This window comes from Lutra lutra, chromosome 3, assembly GCF_902655055.1.
Source record: "Lutra lutra chromosome 3, mLutLut1.2, whole genome shotgun sequence".
Taxonomy (NCBI): domain Eukaryota; kingdom Metazoa; phylum Chordata; class Mammalia; order Carnivora; family Mustelidae; genus Lutra; species Lutra lutra.
In genome coordinates, this window is record NC_062280.1 from 120,682,494 (window position 1) to 120,699,747 (window position 17,254).

The 17,254-nt window shown below is 34.6% G+C and overlaps 1 long non-coding RNA gene across 3 annotated transcripts in view; it reads right to left on the reverse strand.

Annotated features, from left to right (window-relative positions):
• LOC125095770 (uncharacterized) overlaps positions 1-17,254 on the reverse strand; it is a 50,333-nt gene that overhangs the window by 18,896 nt on the left and 14,183 nt on the right. Inside the window, exon 1 of one of the 3 annotated variants that reach the window (XR_007125946.1) lies at positions 4,846-4,983. The exons of the other annotated variants lie outside the window; for them this stretch is intronic. This is a non-coding gene — a long non-coding RNA (uncharacterized LOC125095770). Of the gene's footprint in view, positions 1-4,845; positions 4,984-17,254 lie in introns of those variants that run through there. 3 annotated transcript variants of the gene reach the window in all.

A 17,254-nucleotide genomic window follows, 5' to 3' on the forward strand; every position in this document is an offset into this window, starting at 1 on the left:
TGTTCATCACTTGATGAATATTTGGGTTGGTTCTACTTCTTGGCTATTGTAAGTATTGGTATAAAACATTCACATACAAATTTTTGTGTGGATATATGTTTATATGTCTCTTGGGTTTCATATCTCTTATAGCACATGTTTTTAGTTCTAATTAGGAATAGAATTGCTAGGCCATAGGATACTCTGTTTAACATGTTGAAGAACTGTCAGACTGTTTTCCATACCATTTTTCATTCCCATCAGCATTATTTGAGGCTTTCAATTGTTCCATATCTTGATTATGGCCTGGGTGGGTGTGAAGTAGTATATCATTGTGGTTTTGATATGCATTTCCCTAGTGAATAATAATGTTGAGCCTCCTTTCATGTGCTTATTGACCATTTTCACATCTTTGGAGAAATATTTCTTTAGCTCTTGAGATCTTTGGCCTATTTTCCTTTTTCTTTTCTTTCTTTCTTTCCTTTTTCTTTTTCTTTAACAGAGAGAGAGCTTGTGCATGGAGGGTGAGGAAGAGCAGAGGGACAGAGAGAATTTTAAGCAGTCTCCATGCCCATCATGAAGCCCCACTCGGGGCTCAATCTCACAACCCTGAAATCATGACCTGAGCCAAAACCAAGAATTGGACGCTTAACCAACTGAGCAGCCAGGCACCCCAGGTTCATTTTTTTTAAAATTATTATAGTTCTTTATATATTCTAAATAAAATTATTTTATCATACATGATTTGCAGATAGTTTTCATTCTATGTTTTCTTTTCACTTTCACTCTTTTCACTCACTTTTGAAACACCAAAATTTTAAATTTTGATAAAATACAATTTATCCATTGCTTTTTGTCACTTGTATTTCAGGTGTGAAATCAAAGGAATCTTTGTATAACTCAAGGTCACAAAGATTTATCCTATATTTTCTTGTAAGAGTTTCATAGTTTTAGCTCTTGCATTTAGATATATAACACATTTTGAGTTAATTTTTGTGTTATATTTTGTGTATGGTGTGAAGTAGGGGGTTCAACCTCATTCTTCTGCATGTGAAGAACCAGTTGTCCCAGGGCCATTGCTCAAAAAACTCTTCTTTCCCTCATTGATTCATCTTGGAACCATTGTCACAAGTCAACCAAGCATAATTGTGAGGATTTATTTGTTAATTCTCAATTCTATTCCTTTGATCCATATTTATAGCATTATCAAAATTATAGTAACATTTCTACCAGTAACTTACTTTCTTGAAAATTGTGTCTTTATCATAAGTTTTGAAATCATAAAATGTGAGACCTTCATCTTTATTCTTTTCTTGTTTGTTTTGGCTATTCTGGGTTCCTTCCTTTTCGGTATGAGTTCTGGGTTCAGCTTGTCAGATTCTGCAAAAATACTGGCTAGTATTTTCTTGAGAATTGTGTTGAATCTATAGATAATTTAAATAATATTGCCATCTGAACAGTATTGCCTTTTGATCTATGAACATGGGATGTCTTTCCATTTATTTAGGTTTTCTTTAAATTTTCAACAAAATTTTGCAGTTTTCAGAGGACAGATTTTTCACTTCTTTTGATATGTGTTTTAAAATAAATTTAATAAATAAAATATTTAGCATTAATGCTATAAATGGAATTATTTTCTTAATTTAATTTTCACATCTCTCAATGCTCGTTTAGAGAAATACAACTGATTTTTGTATTTTGATATTGTATCCTGTAGTTTTATTGATTTGTTAGTTCTAGGATTTTTGTGGATTCCTCAGGATTTCTATACCCAAGATCACATCATCTGTGAGTAGAGATAGTTTTATTTCTTCCTTTCTGATTGGAGTGATCTTTTTTTTTTCCTTGCCCTCTTTGTCTGGCTAGGACCTCTATGACAAGGTTGTATAGAAGTGGTGAGAGCATAATACCCTGTAGTTCCATCCACATCATTTCAAAAGGCAAGATTTCAATTTTTTGATGGCTGCATAGTATTCCAGTGTGTGTGTGTGTGTGTATGTGTGTGTGTGTGTACACACCACATCTTTATCCATTCATCTGTTGATGGACATCTAGGCTCTTTCCCTAGTTTGGCTATTATGGATATTATGCTAAGCGAAATAGGAGAGAGACAGAAAGACAATTATCATATGATCTCACTGATATGAGGCATTTGAGAAACAAGACAGAGGATCATAGGTGAAGGGAGGGAAAAATGAAACAAGATGAAACCAGAGAGGGAGACAGACCATAAGAGACTCTTAATCTCAGGAAACAAACTGAGGGTTGCTGGAGGGGAGGGGGTTAGGAGGGATGGTGTGGTTGGGTGATGGACACTGGGGAGGGAATGTGTTCTGGTGAGTGGTGTGAATGGTGTAAGACTGATGAATCATAGACCTGTACCCCTAAAATGAATAATACATTACATGTTAATAAAAATAAATAAGTAAAATAAAATTTATGAGTTGTCTTTCTTCCAGGAAAAAAAAAGTGGTGAGAGCAGACATCATTGTATTGTTTCTTATTCTAAGGGGAAAGCATTGAGTCTTTCACCAAAAGGTAACATGTTAGCTGTAGGTTTTTCATAGAAGTCTTTTATCAGGTTAAATTTATGTTTATTCCAACTTTTTGAATCTTTTTATCATGAAAGAATTTTTTGGATTTGTTAAATGTTTTATATTTATTGGTATGATTGTGTTTTTGTTATTATCTTATTAACAAGATAAATTACATTAATTTATTTGCAGATATAAACATGTCTTGCATTCCTGGGATTAATATCACTTTGTCATGGTGTATAAGACTTTCTATATGTTAGTGGATTGCATTTGCTTGTATATTGTTGAGGATTTTTTGCATCTATATTAATAAGAAATATCTGTCTATAGTTCTTTTGTGTGATATCTTTGTCTGAGTTAGGTATCAGGATAATATTGACCTCATAGTATGAGTTCAGAAAAGTTTCCACTCAGTTTTTTTTGAGAGTTTCTAAAGAATTGGTATTGATTCTTCTTTAAATGTTTCATAGAATTGACCAGTGAAACCATTTGATACTGGGTTTTTGTGTTTTGGAGGAAAGTCTTTTGATTGTTAATTCAATCTCTTGTTACGCTTGTTATTCAGTTTTTATTTCTTCTTGAGTCAGTTTTTATAATGTGTTTCTTGTAGGAATCTGTCCATTTCATCTAATTTATCTAATTTGTTGACCTATAGTTGTTCATAGTATTTTTTTTATATCTTGTTTTTGCAAGGTCTTTGTTAAATGTCTCCTATTTCATTCCTGATTTTATTGGTTTGAGTCTTCTCTCTTTCTCTCTCTCTCTCTGGTCAATCTAATTGAAGTTTTGTCAATTTTGTCAACCTTTTTGAAGAACCAACTTCTGGTTTCACTGATTTTATCTCTTAATTTTCTACCTTGTATTCCATTTATTTCTGCTTTAAATTTAATTATTACCTTCCTTCTGCTTTCTTAGGATTTACTTTGCTATTTTTCCAGGTAGAAATTTAGGTTATTGATTTGAGATGTTTTACATATATACATATGGACAATTACAGCTATAAATTTTCTTCAAAACTGCTATAACTGCATCCCATAATGTTTGGTATGTTGAGCCTTTCATTTATCTCAAACATATTTTCCAACTTCTCTTATTATTTCTTCTCAGACCCATTTATTATTTAGGAATATGCTATTTAATTTTTATGTACTTGTGAATTTCCCAAACATCTTTCTGTTATAAATTTCTAATGTTATTCTATTGAGGTCATAGAGCATACCTTGTATGATTTCAATCCTTGTAAACTTAGTGAGTTGTTTTATGGCCTAATATATAGCTAATTCTGTAGTTCAAAGTGTACTTGAGAACAATATGCATTGTGTTATTAGGTGCAATAGTCTACAAATTTCTGTTAAGTTCAGTTTATAGATAGTGTTGTGAACATGTTCTATTTCCTTATTGATCTTCTGTCTAGCTTTTCTATCCATTATTCAAGTCTCCAACTATTATATGACATTATCACTTTGTCCCTTCAATTTACTCAGATTTTTTCAGATATTTTGAGGATTTGGTATTAGGTATTTGTCTTTGAATCTAAATTTGTCTTTGAATCTAAAGTGTGGACAGCACAAGTCAGATCTTACATTTTTCAAATTGAGTCCAACAATCCTTGCTTTTGATTCAATTTTTCAATTAATTTGCATTTATTGTTATTATTGATAAAGTTAAATTTACTTTTTACATTTTACTTTTGTTTGCTATATGCATCCTGTCTTTTTTATTCCTATTTCTCCTTTCCTGCTTTCTTCGCATTAACAGATATATTCTAGTGTAATATACTAATTATTTTCATTATTTTTCAATCTATATTTTGAGTTATTTAAGAATAGTTGTTCTATAGCTTACAATATATTTCCTAATTAATTATTATTAACCTCAGACTTTTACTAATTCAATTCCAGCACATTATAGAAACATTACTTCTCTGGACTTCTATTTATTCTTCCCCCTTTCTGTGCTATCATTTATACATAACATCTGTATATATTAAAAGCTCAAATATGCATTGGTATAATTATTAAATAGTTTTATTCCTTTTAGGGAAAGAGAGTAAGTATATATTTATAGACTTTGCTGTATTAACCTTGTTATTTTCTATTTCTGGTTCTTTTCACTTGTTCTTGAAATCTCACTACACTATTTTGTGTCATTTCCTTACTCTAACATATCTTTGTTCCCACCCATCTCTTTTGTACTGGTATTGTCAAAGATGTATATCTGTATTTTAGAGGTCCAATGCCACACATATTGCTTCACATAATTGCTTTTAAAATAAGTCAATTAGAAGAAGAGAGAAGAAATATGTAATTACATTCTTTTTTATAATTACCTTAATAATTACCATTGGCAGTTCTTTTTGTTTTTCATGTAGATTTGAATTATCCTTTGGGTCACTTGCTTTCAGCCTTAAGAGTTCCCTTAAGTATTTCTTGTAAAGTAATATGGTTCCAATAAATTCTTTCAAGATTTGTTTCTGTAGAGAGAGCACTGTCAGGTTTCCAGGTACCATTGTCAAATAGGCCTAGATAAATAACCCAGATCCACTGAGGTTATCAAAGGAAACATAACCATTAAGGATGAGTTACCCCCACAGATAAAGGGCAGAAAAACAAGCAAGAATAAAGATAGATAAAACAGAGAGTAATCTATAAACTAAAATTTGAGAAATGGTATACTTTGGTAAACAGCTAAATGTCCATGAAAATATAATACTTGCACATTGATGACAGTGGTGATCAATGGGAAGAGGTGCTTGCTGAGGTCACTTATATCCAGTGGAATGTACCAGGAACAATCAATGGAACATAGGCTGCCAGACAGTATTTGTAAGGGTGAGTAGGAGTCAGCATCCTAATAGCCACCCTAGTAGGAGCATCAAAATCAGCAATATGATGTCATTATTAAATAATTTCAAATAATTTTTCTGGCCAATAAAAGATTACCACTTTTTAAAAATAATTTTATTTTTTTTTCAGCATAACAGTATTCCCTGTTTTTGCACCACACCTAGTGCTCCATGCAATCCGTGCCCTCTCCAATACCCACCACCTGGTTCCCCCAACCTCCCACCCCAGCCCCTTCAAACCCCCCAGATTGAGAGTCCATAGTTTCTCATGGTTCACCTCCCCTTCCAACCTCCCCCAACTCCCCTCTCCTCTCCAACTCCCCTTTGTCCTCCATGCCATCCATTAGTCTCCACAAATAAGTGAAACCATATGATAATTGACTCTCTCTGCTTGACTTACTTCACTCAGCGTAATCTCTTCCAGTCCTGTCCATGTTGCTACAAAAGTTGGGTATTCATCCTTTCTGATGGAGGCATAATACTCCATAGTGTATATGGACCACATCTTCCTTATCCATTCGTCCGTTGAAGGGCATCTTGGTTCTTTCCACAGTTTGGCGACCGTGGCCATTGCTGCTATAAACATTGGGGTACAGATGGCCCTTCTTTTCACTCTGTTTGTATCTTTGGGGTAAATACCCAATAGTGCAATTGCAGGGTCATAGGGAAGCTGTATTTTTAATTTCTTGAGGAATCTCCACACTGTTTTCCAAAGTGGCTGCACCAACTTGCATTCCCACCAACAGTGTAAGAGGGTTCCCCTGTCTCCACATCCCCTCCAACACATGTTGTTTCCTGTCTTGCTAATTTTGGCCATTCAAACTGGTGTAAGGTGGTATCTCAATGTGGTTTTAATTTGAATCTCCCTGATGGCTAGTGATGAACTTTTTTTCATGTGTCTGATAGCCATTTGTATGTCTTCATTGGAGAAGTGCCTGTTCATATCTTCTGCCCATTTTTTTATATGATTGTCTGTTTTGTGTGTGTTGAGTTTGAGGAGTTCTTTATAGATCCTGGATATCAACCTTTTGTCTGTACTGTCATTTGCAAATATCTTCTCCCATTCTGTGGGTTGCCTCTTTGTTTTCTTGACTGTTTCCTTTGCTGTGCAGAAGCTTTTGATTTTGATGAAGTCCCAAAAGTTTATTTTCGCTTTTGTTTCCTTTGCCTTTGGAGACATATCTTGAAAGAAGTTGCTGTGGCTGATATCGAAGAGATTATTGCCTATGTTCTCCTCTAGGATTCTGATGGATTCTTGTCTCACATTGAGGTCTTTTATCCATTTTGAGTTTATTTTTGTGTACAGTGTAAGAGAATGGCGAGGTTCATTCTTCTACATATAGCTGTCCAGTTTTCCCAGCACCATTTATTGAAGAGACTGTCTTTTTTCCACTGTATATTTTTTCCTGTTTTGTCGAAGATTATTTGACCATAGAGTTGAGGGTCCATATCTGGGCTCTCTACTCTGTTCCACTGGTCTATGTGTCTGTTTTTATGCCAGTACCATACTGTCTTGGTGATCACAGCTTTGTAGTAAAGCTTGAATCAGGTAATGTGATGCCCCCAGTTTTATTTTTGTTTTTCAACATTTCCTTAGCAATTCGGTGTCTCCTCTGGTTCCATACAAATTTCTGGATCATTTCTTTGTTGTTTTATGTGAAAGTATGTCAGATATTTGAGCTTAATCATCTAGATTCTAATAGGCCCATAAACACATGATGTATTACATTAGGCTTTTTATCTTCATCTACCAGGTATTTTTATGAGAATCTAAGTAGTCTTCTGAGTGAATAAATCTAACATATCAGACATGTGTATGTTGGAGGGCAGGGAGGGAAAGGGACAGGAAAGAGATGGCAGTCATGGGTAACTCCAAACTTGTTGGCATAGTCAATTGAGTGGATGAATATGACATTTCCTGGAATTAGAATACTAGAGAGGACAAGGGAAATCATATTGGGAGAAGAAAGATTTGTCTAGAGTCCACTCACACAGTTTTAAGAATATAATGAAATAGTTATGCAAGTGGGCTTAATAAAAGGTAGTACACAACATGAATATTGATGGTGATTATGATGATGGATTGATTACAACCTTGCAGTCAGAATCCCATTGTACAAATATTTTGGAACCACTTCTACTATGTTCAACTTCATATTAAACACTATCAAAATGTTTCTAGTTATCTAGGCTGTTTTGGCCCTAAATATAAATGTTAATGTTAATTCTCTTATACTCCTTGGCATCTCAGTCTTCAGCTCTTTCTAATTTCACTGTGATAAACATAGCCAAGTATTTTCTTCCAAAATATATCTACAGTACATCCAAGGGTTTTCCTACAGACATATTCCCAGAACACTGAGCAAAAACTAAAAGATGTAGTATAAACAAAAGCAACTCTATTTACAAAAATTCAACTTAAGGTTGAACAGAGGAAGAATGAGTCAACACCACTCACCATCAACAGATGTTAGAGGTCATTGTGGGTTTTGTTTTTTTTTCAAGTTCTGTCAGTTTTTGTCGCTTTTAACCTTAATATGCGTAAGATTTACCTGGTGGGCTTACTAAAATGAAGAGTCCTGGGACACAAAGAAAATCTGATTCAGTAACTGAATAAGGAAATTGCATTGTTAACATAATCATAAAATAATGATGAGATGGTGTTGCCCTTGGATCACAGTGAGAGAAACTGGATCATTTGGTCATTAGTATTTGGCATGCTTGCTGTCCCTCTGCTTACTTTTGAAGATTACAACTGTTGATAAGATTAAGCATACCATTATACCTAATGCCACAGCTGTGCAAGGGCGCTCTTACTTCCTTGAATATCTGTAGATTTCAGACTCCTGCTGTTATTGCTCCCACTGAATACTCTAGAGTTGCCTTGATGCTAGCACAGCTGCCTTACAGAGAAAATGAGAAATGTTTCTAATTAGACAAATCCAATGATCAGTTATTTTGAAAACATTTCAGAAGCTGTTTACCAGAAGACATGTACAGATTTAACTTTGACTTTATGATCTGTGTTCAGGGAGTGTATGTCAGAGCCAAGTATTACATAATTGCTTAAGATTTCTTGCTGTGTCATTCAGATATGTCCTCTTTGTAGAAGGCTTTTCTGGGGAAAAAGAAAATATTGTCATGACCTCAATTTCCCCTTGTCTTATGTCTTATTGGTGGAGAGATGTAAAGGTTATAGGTGTCAAAATTACAAAGTTGGGATTGTGTGAGGAGGAACAAATTAGCTTTGGGAGATTGCAAGATTTAGATGTGTCCTAACAGAAGATGTATTTGAGCTGTGATGTGGGAACTCTACAACCCAGTGAAGTAAAAGTTGATAAAAACTTTTGAAAATGGAAAACACTTTTAAAAAACTATCAATTTATAATCAAATGGACTTCACAAAGTGTTTCCTAGTTTAACCTGTTTTTTATCTAGTTTAAATGCTTCCTAAAAATTGATTTGTGCTGCAGCTTCCTTGAAGGCATTGTACAAATCTAATTAGAGTTCTGAGAGGAAGTGTTCATGACTATGACCCTTAAAAACATGATATTCACCATCTTTTGTTAGTGGGAAAGGTAGGAGGAATTCCTAGAACCATGAGGGAACATTCACAAATCATTTTAAGAACACCGGGAAAGTAGCTAGTAATTCTTACCACTCCTCCAGTTTTATTAAGGTGTAAGTGGCAAATGAGATTGTAAGATATTTAAAGTGTATAGTGTCTTCTTTATTCATTCATCTGTCAACAGCCACACACACACACTATACAAACAGTATAGAATAGAATATCAGTCAGCCATAAAAAAGAATGAGATCTTGACATTTGTCACATGGTTGGACCCAGAGGGTATTATGCTAAGTGAAATAAGTCAGACAGAGAAATACCATATGGTTTCACTTATATGTGGAATCTAAAAAACAAAGCAAATGGACAGAAAAAAACAGAATCAGAAACATAAATGAAGACAAATACTGGAGGGGAGGGAGTCAGGAGGATGGGTAAAATAGATAAAGGAGATTAAGAATTCCAGTTATAAAATAAAAAAGTCATGAAGATAAAAAGTACAGCATGGGAAATGCAATAAATAATGTTATAATAATGTATGGTGGCAGATCATAACTATCAATAATTATCCTGGTGACCATAGCTTAGCGTATAAAATTGTGAAATCACTCTATTGTACACCTGAAACTAATATAATATTGTTTGTGAACTGTACTTCAGTAAAATAAAAGAATAAATAATAAAAATTTAAAATAAAGTATATAAATAAATATAAATAAAGTATATAAAGTGATAACTTCAAATACATACATGTAGTGTACACATACATATACATTTCCCTTTTTTAAAAGATTTTATTTATTTATTTGACAGAGAGAGAGACTACAAGCAGGGGGAGAGTGGAGAGCGAGAGAGAAGCAGGCTCTCTGCTCATCAGGAGCCTGATGTGGGACCCAATCCTTGGACCCTGGGATCATGACCTAAGCTGAAGGCAGACTCTTAAGTGACTGAGCCGCCCAAGCACCCTTTTAGAGAATGGTTTTTAGGTTTCAAGGGTCTGTCTTGTTTATTATTATTATTATTGTTACCATTATTATTATTGGTAGTAGTATTATTTTGTACCAAGGTAGGTACATAGTGGATACTCAATAAATAATGAAAGAAATAAATTTCCTAATTATTATACTATTTTGATTGCCCTTCTCTACCAAAGTATTTGTACATGTTTACCGTTCATCTTATATCTGAGTACTTCTACTATTTTTCCAAATGCTTAGTATATATCAATTTTTTAAAAGCACAGAATCTAGTCCTCCTAGAGTTACCTCCCTAATCAGGAATAGAATAGGATTTAGATGAAGGGGAAAAAAAAAAAAAGATGAACAGCAGTTTTCATGTTATGTTAGAAGGTGGTCAAAATTATAGATGAAGAAAAAGAAGAGAGGGAGATTAGTTAAGGGAAGTCAAAAGTACCAGGCTTAGGAAGCATGAGGAAGCAAACACCTGAAGGAGATGAAGAAATTAGAACCATATGGGAAGAAGGACATTCAAGGAAGAGGCGTTTGCTCTTGCAAAGACTCTAATGTGGAAGGGTGTGTGGGGTTTCAGGAAGTCAGGAAATGAGGGTGGATGGGGAACAGGAGGACTCTCAGGGACGAGAGTATTATTTAGGGCCTCATAGACTTTTTTTTTAATCAAATCCTCGAGAACACCTCATTTTTAGCTATCACTCTGGTTGTTCTGCTGAGAATAGACTGTAAAAGTAGAGTGGACCAGTTGAAGGGCTATTCCAGGTGATATATATGAAGGGAATTCACATACAATGGAACTGGCATGAGCGGTCAGCATTTTTGCCTTTGGCTATGATGGTGTAGATTTTTATCAGACAAACCATCCTGGAACACTATAAAAAGCTGATAAAATTGAAATAGAAGCAACAATCTTCTGAAGGCTCTAGAGAACAGTCAAGGCACCTACAACTTGAGTGATGGAGAAGCTCAGAGCAGGGAAATGACATTGAGGTAAGTCTAACGTGACTTAACCAATTTTCTCCTCTAGGGACCTGCCAATTTCTAAGGGTGTGAGACTAAGAGGATAAGATGAAAGCAGTGGCAGAGAACTAAAGAAATTTCACAGGCATGGGGAAAAAATGTTGAAATCTAGAGGTAACAAGGCAGCCTGGATTTGAGAAGAGAAAAGCCAAGGAGAAGGTAATCATGGAGAGCAAAGTGTATTATTTTTCAGGGAGGAATTTACTGATTCTTCAGCTGTGTGTGAGTTGGGGGAGATAGGGGGGTCAAGAGGCCAAGAAGTCAAGCAATACTATAGTGACAATTCCATGCAAGTCAAATCATGTAATGAAGCATTTGGCTGAGAATGCAAACACTGAAGTTCAGAACAAGACAAAGAGGAGGGATCATGCAACACTATGAGCTTTTGGATGAGATCCTTAAAAGACTATTTTCTAAGGTAAAGGGAAAATTAGAAATAGATTACCCATTACTAAGATAGAAACCCAGTTTGAAACATCCATTCTAGAATGGATCAAGTTAATCTGTCCCTATTCCAGCTATCTTTCAAATAAAAGAACATAAACCCTAAATGAAGGTAATATCTTTCATGTCTCTATATTTGCACACAATATTCTCCATTCAGTATTTTATTATCAACCTCTTAGGAGATAGAACTAGGTAATCAAAAAACATGAGAAAAAATAGAAACTAGCAGCAGCTCCACAGGTGATAAAGTTATTGGGTTAATTTGTTCAAGTAAGTAAATGATAAGATGGAATTTTTTTTCAGATAAAGGGTATCTATTAAACAAAATCAAATTGAAATTATAGAGCTATAAAATAAAAAAAAAACTGAAATCAACTAGTCAACAAACACTTTCAGCAGCAGATCAGACATGGAGGGTGAGTAAGCTGGCAGATAGGTCTGGAGAAAAGACCCTCCTGTGAAAGACAGAAAGAAGCCTTTTTTTTTTTTTTTCCCAAGATTATATTTATTTATTTGAGAAAGAGAGAGAGCGAGCGAGCATGAGTTGGGGGGAAGGGCAGAGGGAGAAGTAGACTTCCCACTGAGCAGGAAGCCCAATGCAGAGCTCAATCCCAGGACACTGAGATCATGACCTGAACTGAAGGCAGCCACTTAACTGACTGAGCTACCCAGACACCCCAGAAAGAAGCTTTAAAAATGAAAAACAAAACAAAACAAAACAAAACAGTATAGAAAATACATAAAAGATATCGTGAAGGATCTAAAATGTATATATTGGCCATTCCAGATGTGGAGAGGCCATGGAATAGAAGTAGTATCCGGGGACAAAAGAGCTGAGAATTTTCAAAACTGTTCAAAGATGCAAGTCAAAGATTAAAGAAAAACTATGGACCCCAAAATGTCAAATTAAAAGAAACAAAAAAGCACATACATCTGCACAGTAACAGCACAGTAAATATGCTAAAAGACAAAGAGGAAAATTTGCAAAGCAACCAAGGGAAAAATAGACACATTACCTTAAAAGAAGCAACTGAGAGCTGAATTCTCAACAGAAATTATCTAAGCATGAAGAAAATGAAATAATTTTAATATGCTAAAAGAAAATAATTATCAATACAGAATCTTTATTTAGCAGAAACAATTATTTGAAAATGAAGTCCTTTTAGGTACACAGATGCTGGGAGGATTTATTTATTGGCAGCAAACCTACAATGAAAGACATAATTAGGGAGCTCTGCAAATAATTGGATGATAGTAGAAACACAGAAGCACAGAAAGAAATGAAGGACAATTTTAAAAAGTGAGTATTTGGGTAAATCTAAATGGTGATTTTTCTCTATAAAAATAATAATAAGATATGCTTGAAAACATGTAAATTTAAAGTGCATGACATTAGTAATGCTAAAAATAGAAGGGGGTTAATGAAATTCAACTTTGCATTGATAATGAAGTGATAAAAAGTACTTATTATTTTTTTTAAAGATTTTATTTATTTATTTGACAGGCAGAGATCACAAGTAGGCAGAGAGGCAGACAGAGAGAGAGGAGGAAGCAGGCTCCCCGCTGAGCAGAGAGCCCGATGTGGGGCTTGATCCCAGGACCCTGGGATCATGACCTGAGCCGAAGGCAGAGGCTTTAACCCACTGAGCCACCCAGGCGCCCCAAAAAGTACTTATTATTTAGAGCAGCCTTATTCCATCTAGGATTTATGTTGAAATCCATAGAGTATTAAACAGTCAGGAAATGACAGGTATTGGTCAGGATGTGGAGAAAGGAACACCTTCTTAAACTGTTGGTGGGAATGCAAGCTGGTGCAACCACTCTGGAAAACAGTATGGAGGTTCCTCAAAAAGTTGAAAATTTCAAAAAGTTGAAAAAGTTACCATCCAGCAATTGCATTACGGGGTATTTACCCTAAAGATACAAATGTAGTGATCCAAAGAGGCACGTGTACTCAAGTGTTTATAGCAGCAATGTCCACAATAGCTAAACTATGGAAAGAGCCTAGATGTCCACTGACAGATGAATGGATAAAGAAGATGTGGTATATATAGACATAATGGAATACTATGCAGCCATCAAAAACCCTGAAATCTTGCCATTTGCAATGACATGAATGGAACTAGAGGGTATTATGCTAGGTGAAATAAGTTAATTAGAGAAAGACAATTATAATATGATCTCACTGATATGAGGAATTTGAGAACCAAAACAGAAGATCATAGGGGAAGGGAGGGAAAAATGAAACAAAATGAAACCAGGGAGGAAGACCAACTATAAGAGACTCTTAATCTCAGGAAACAAACTGAGGGTTACTGGAGGGGAGGGGGATGAGAGGTATGGAGTGGCTGGGTGATGGACATTGGGGAGGGTATGTGCTATGGTGAGTGCTGTGAATTGTGTAAGACTAATGAATCACAGACCTTTATCCCTGGGGAAAATATTACATTATATGTTAATTAAAAAAAAAGAAATCCATAGAGTAATACTAATAAGACTATAGAGAAGAAAGATGAAATGAAGAATAGAATAATAAATATTTGAATAATTTAAGTAATTCAATACAGTAATAAAATAGTAAATATTAAAGGATAAATAGTAAATAGTTCATGGATATAATATCAAGTAAATGCTTCAATGAAAAGGCAAGGATTTAAAATTTTTTTTAAAATCTCAGATGTATGCTGTTTATAAGAGATATGCTTTAAATATAAGGACGTAGAAAGGTTAAAAGTAAAAGGATGTAAATGTTATAATGTAAAGACTAACCAAAACAAGCTGTCATAGCTGTGCTAATAGCTGACAAAGCAGACTTTAAGGTGAGAAACAGTATCAGAGATATTTTTTAAGGAAAAAAATGGCTGGTCTACTAAGTGGATATAATTTTGAATTTGTTTGAAACTAAGAAAATAACCATAAAATACATAAAATAAAAACTGAAAGAACTGAAAGTAAAAATGGACAAGTCCATAATTGTAGGAAGTCTTTGTTATCCTACTGTTATTAATGAAACAGACCAAAAAAAAAAAAAAAATCAAAGATAGAGTAGTTAAGAGCGTGCCTAACAAAGTTGACCTAATTCACAGATCTGGAACACTGCACTTAACTTTTCAAGTGCACTTGAGATATTTACTGAAATTGGCCATTTTCTGGGTCATAAGGCAAGTCTCACTAAATTTCAAACCATGGAAATCATGGAAAATCGCCTATGCTACAGTAGAATTAAGCTACATAGAAACAACATAAACTTCTAGAAAATTCTAAATTAAACATAAATATAATCTAATGTTCTATAAAAATGATAGTAAATCATGGCAAGGTTGAACAATTTTAAGAAAGAAATAGGAAAAAAATCTCAGAAGTGAAGACAGAACTGGAAGTAGCACAAAGAACAGTATCCGTATTGTGTGTATGACCTTTCTCATTGTTCTCCTTGCCAAGTACTGTGCACAGAGGACTGCATCTGTTGGGATGGAGCCCCATTTCCTAATTGGTACAAAGGCACTAAAGAGATGTCTCTGGAAAACCAAGGGGAAACAAAGTGACACAGGTTACTCTTGAAGTATTCTTAAAGCTTAAAAGCAACAAGCAAACTAGGTTGACCACAAAAGAATTCAGATAATTGTGTTCCTATGAGCCCTTGTTAGTGAAACTGAGGATGAGTTCTCTGCAAATGCTAGATATTTCAGGAAAATTAGAAAATAATTAGGGAAAATGCCCTGCAACCACAGAACTGAAAATGAACAAAAATTTTATGTATCTTTAGAGCCAACAGAAATATGGTAGTTAAGGAAAATAATGTAAATGTTGTATTGAGAATGCAGAAAATGTACAACAAACAAAAATTAGGAGGGGAAAATATCCTAAGAGGTAAAATGTGTGGATTGCTTCATTTCTAACAGTTGAGAGACAAAGATCATAGATCATGTAATACTCAAAATTCACATAAGTTAAATAAAGCATGGATACTAAGAGAAGTGATATTGTCTCAAATTGAGTGATACAACAAAAAAAGAAATAAGAAATGAGATGATTTAACAATTGATTAGAATTCAGAGAAAATAAAAGAAATTAAGGCATGAACTAAGTATATTATTCTAATATATGATTCTAATGATAGTGGTTACTTCCAGAACAAAAATAAAGTCTTTCCTAATTATCAGGACTTTCATAAAGAAAAACAAACAGAGAAAGGTGATCACATAGTATATAAAAGTTATAAATATAAGTCTGAAACCAAAACACATCACTCATGGCATTAATATAAATGGGCTAAATGAGCAGCAATCACGTTAAAGAAACAAAATTTCTAATTAGAATATTTCATTCTCACCCAAGAAGCACACCTAAATCGATGTGACAGAAAGATTGCCAGTAAAAGTATGGGCAGAGCTGCACTACATAAATGCCAGTAAAAAGAAAGTAGAGGCTTCCAGTTTCTGGTCTAACATGTAAGAAGCTTAGATGTTTTCACTTTATCCCAGGTAAAAAGCTGAATGAAGTAAAACATCCATCACTCTTCTAAGATTTGTCAGAGAAGTGAGATCACAGCACAAATGCCTGCCCCCCCAAATAGGAGAGAGAGAAAGACAGATGCAGAGAACTGAAACTTGTAGGAATAGAAACCTCAAAGGGAACCAGGGTTGGAGTAGGAACCCCTGAACTGTAATTGATGAATACTGGAAGCCTAGTGTGGACAAGTCTGAGGTAAAATTCTGGGGGCAGCCAGCATAGGGGCAGTCTCACACTTCTGTGGATTTTAACTCCAGGTTTTTACAGTAAATATCAGAGAAAAATCCCCTCATGCTTCTGGCAAGGGAAGGGGAAAGAAAACATTTTGAAATAAGCCCTTATTTTTCATATCAAGGTCTGCCCTCAGGAGAAACTAGTTAACCAGAGCCTAATCTCCTGGGATTTTATCAGAAGCTAAGTGAGCTGGGGAAGGGAAATTGCCAACTCCAGCTCCTTGTGGCTTTCCATATGGGAGAAAGAAATACCAAACTCCAGGTCCCTCTAACCATCCTTTCCCACATGAGGTGGAGGGAGCTGCAGAGCAATGGTGAGGTTCACATTGTTGGGGCACAGGTTCACCAAAGATTGAGACCTGGCTGCAAGACTAGAGAATGCTCCTCTTTCCTGCACACCTTACCTCTGCATTACTAAAGACCAATTTACTCAGTTTCTTTTATCTAGTACCTCATGTCCGACTTTCAGCAAAAATTCAAAGGCATTCTAAAACTAAGAAATACAATTTGAAGGGCTGAACAAGCATCAGAATTAGAGTCATATGTGGTAGACATTTTTAAAATTATGATTAATATGCCAAGGGTTTTGATGAAAGAAGTATACAGCATACAAAAACAGATAAATAATAAAAACCAAGGATCAAAATTCTCAGAAAAATAAAAAACAAATAGTGGAAATCAAAAACACTAACAGAAATGAAGAATTCTTTGGATGAGCTCATTAGTAGACCAGACAAAGCTGAAAAGCTGGAAAAAAATCTCTGAGTTTGAGGATATGATAGTAGAAATTTTCAAAACTGAAAAGCAAGGAGAAAACTTTTTCTGAAGAAAAAAACCCCAGAATATCTAACAGTGGGATATCTACAAAAGGTATGACATATGTTTAATGGGAGTGCCAGAAGAAGAGAGAACAAATCAGAAGAAATATTTGAATATTGAACATTGAATATTGAATATTGAATAATGACTGAGAATTACTTCAATTAATGTCAGACACCAAAACACAAATCTGGGAAGCTCAGAGAACATGAAACAGAATAAATTCTAAAAATTCTATATAAATATTCAAACTTCAGAAAACCAAAAGTAGGAAAAAAAATTTTGAAAGTAATCAGAGGAAAATACATCTTACCTTTGGAGGA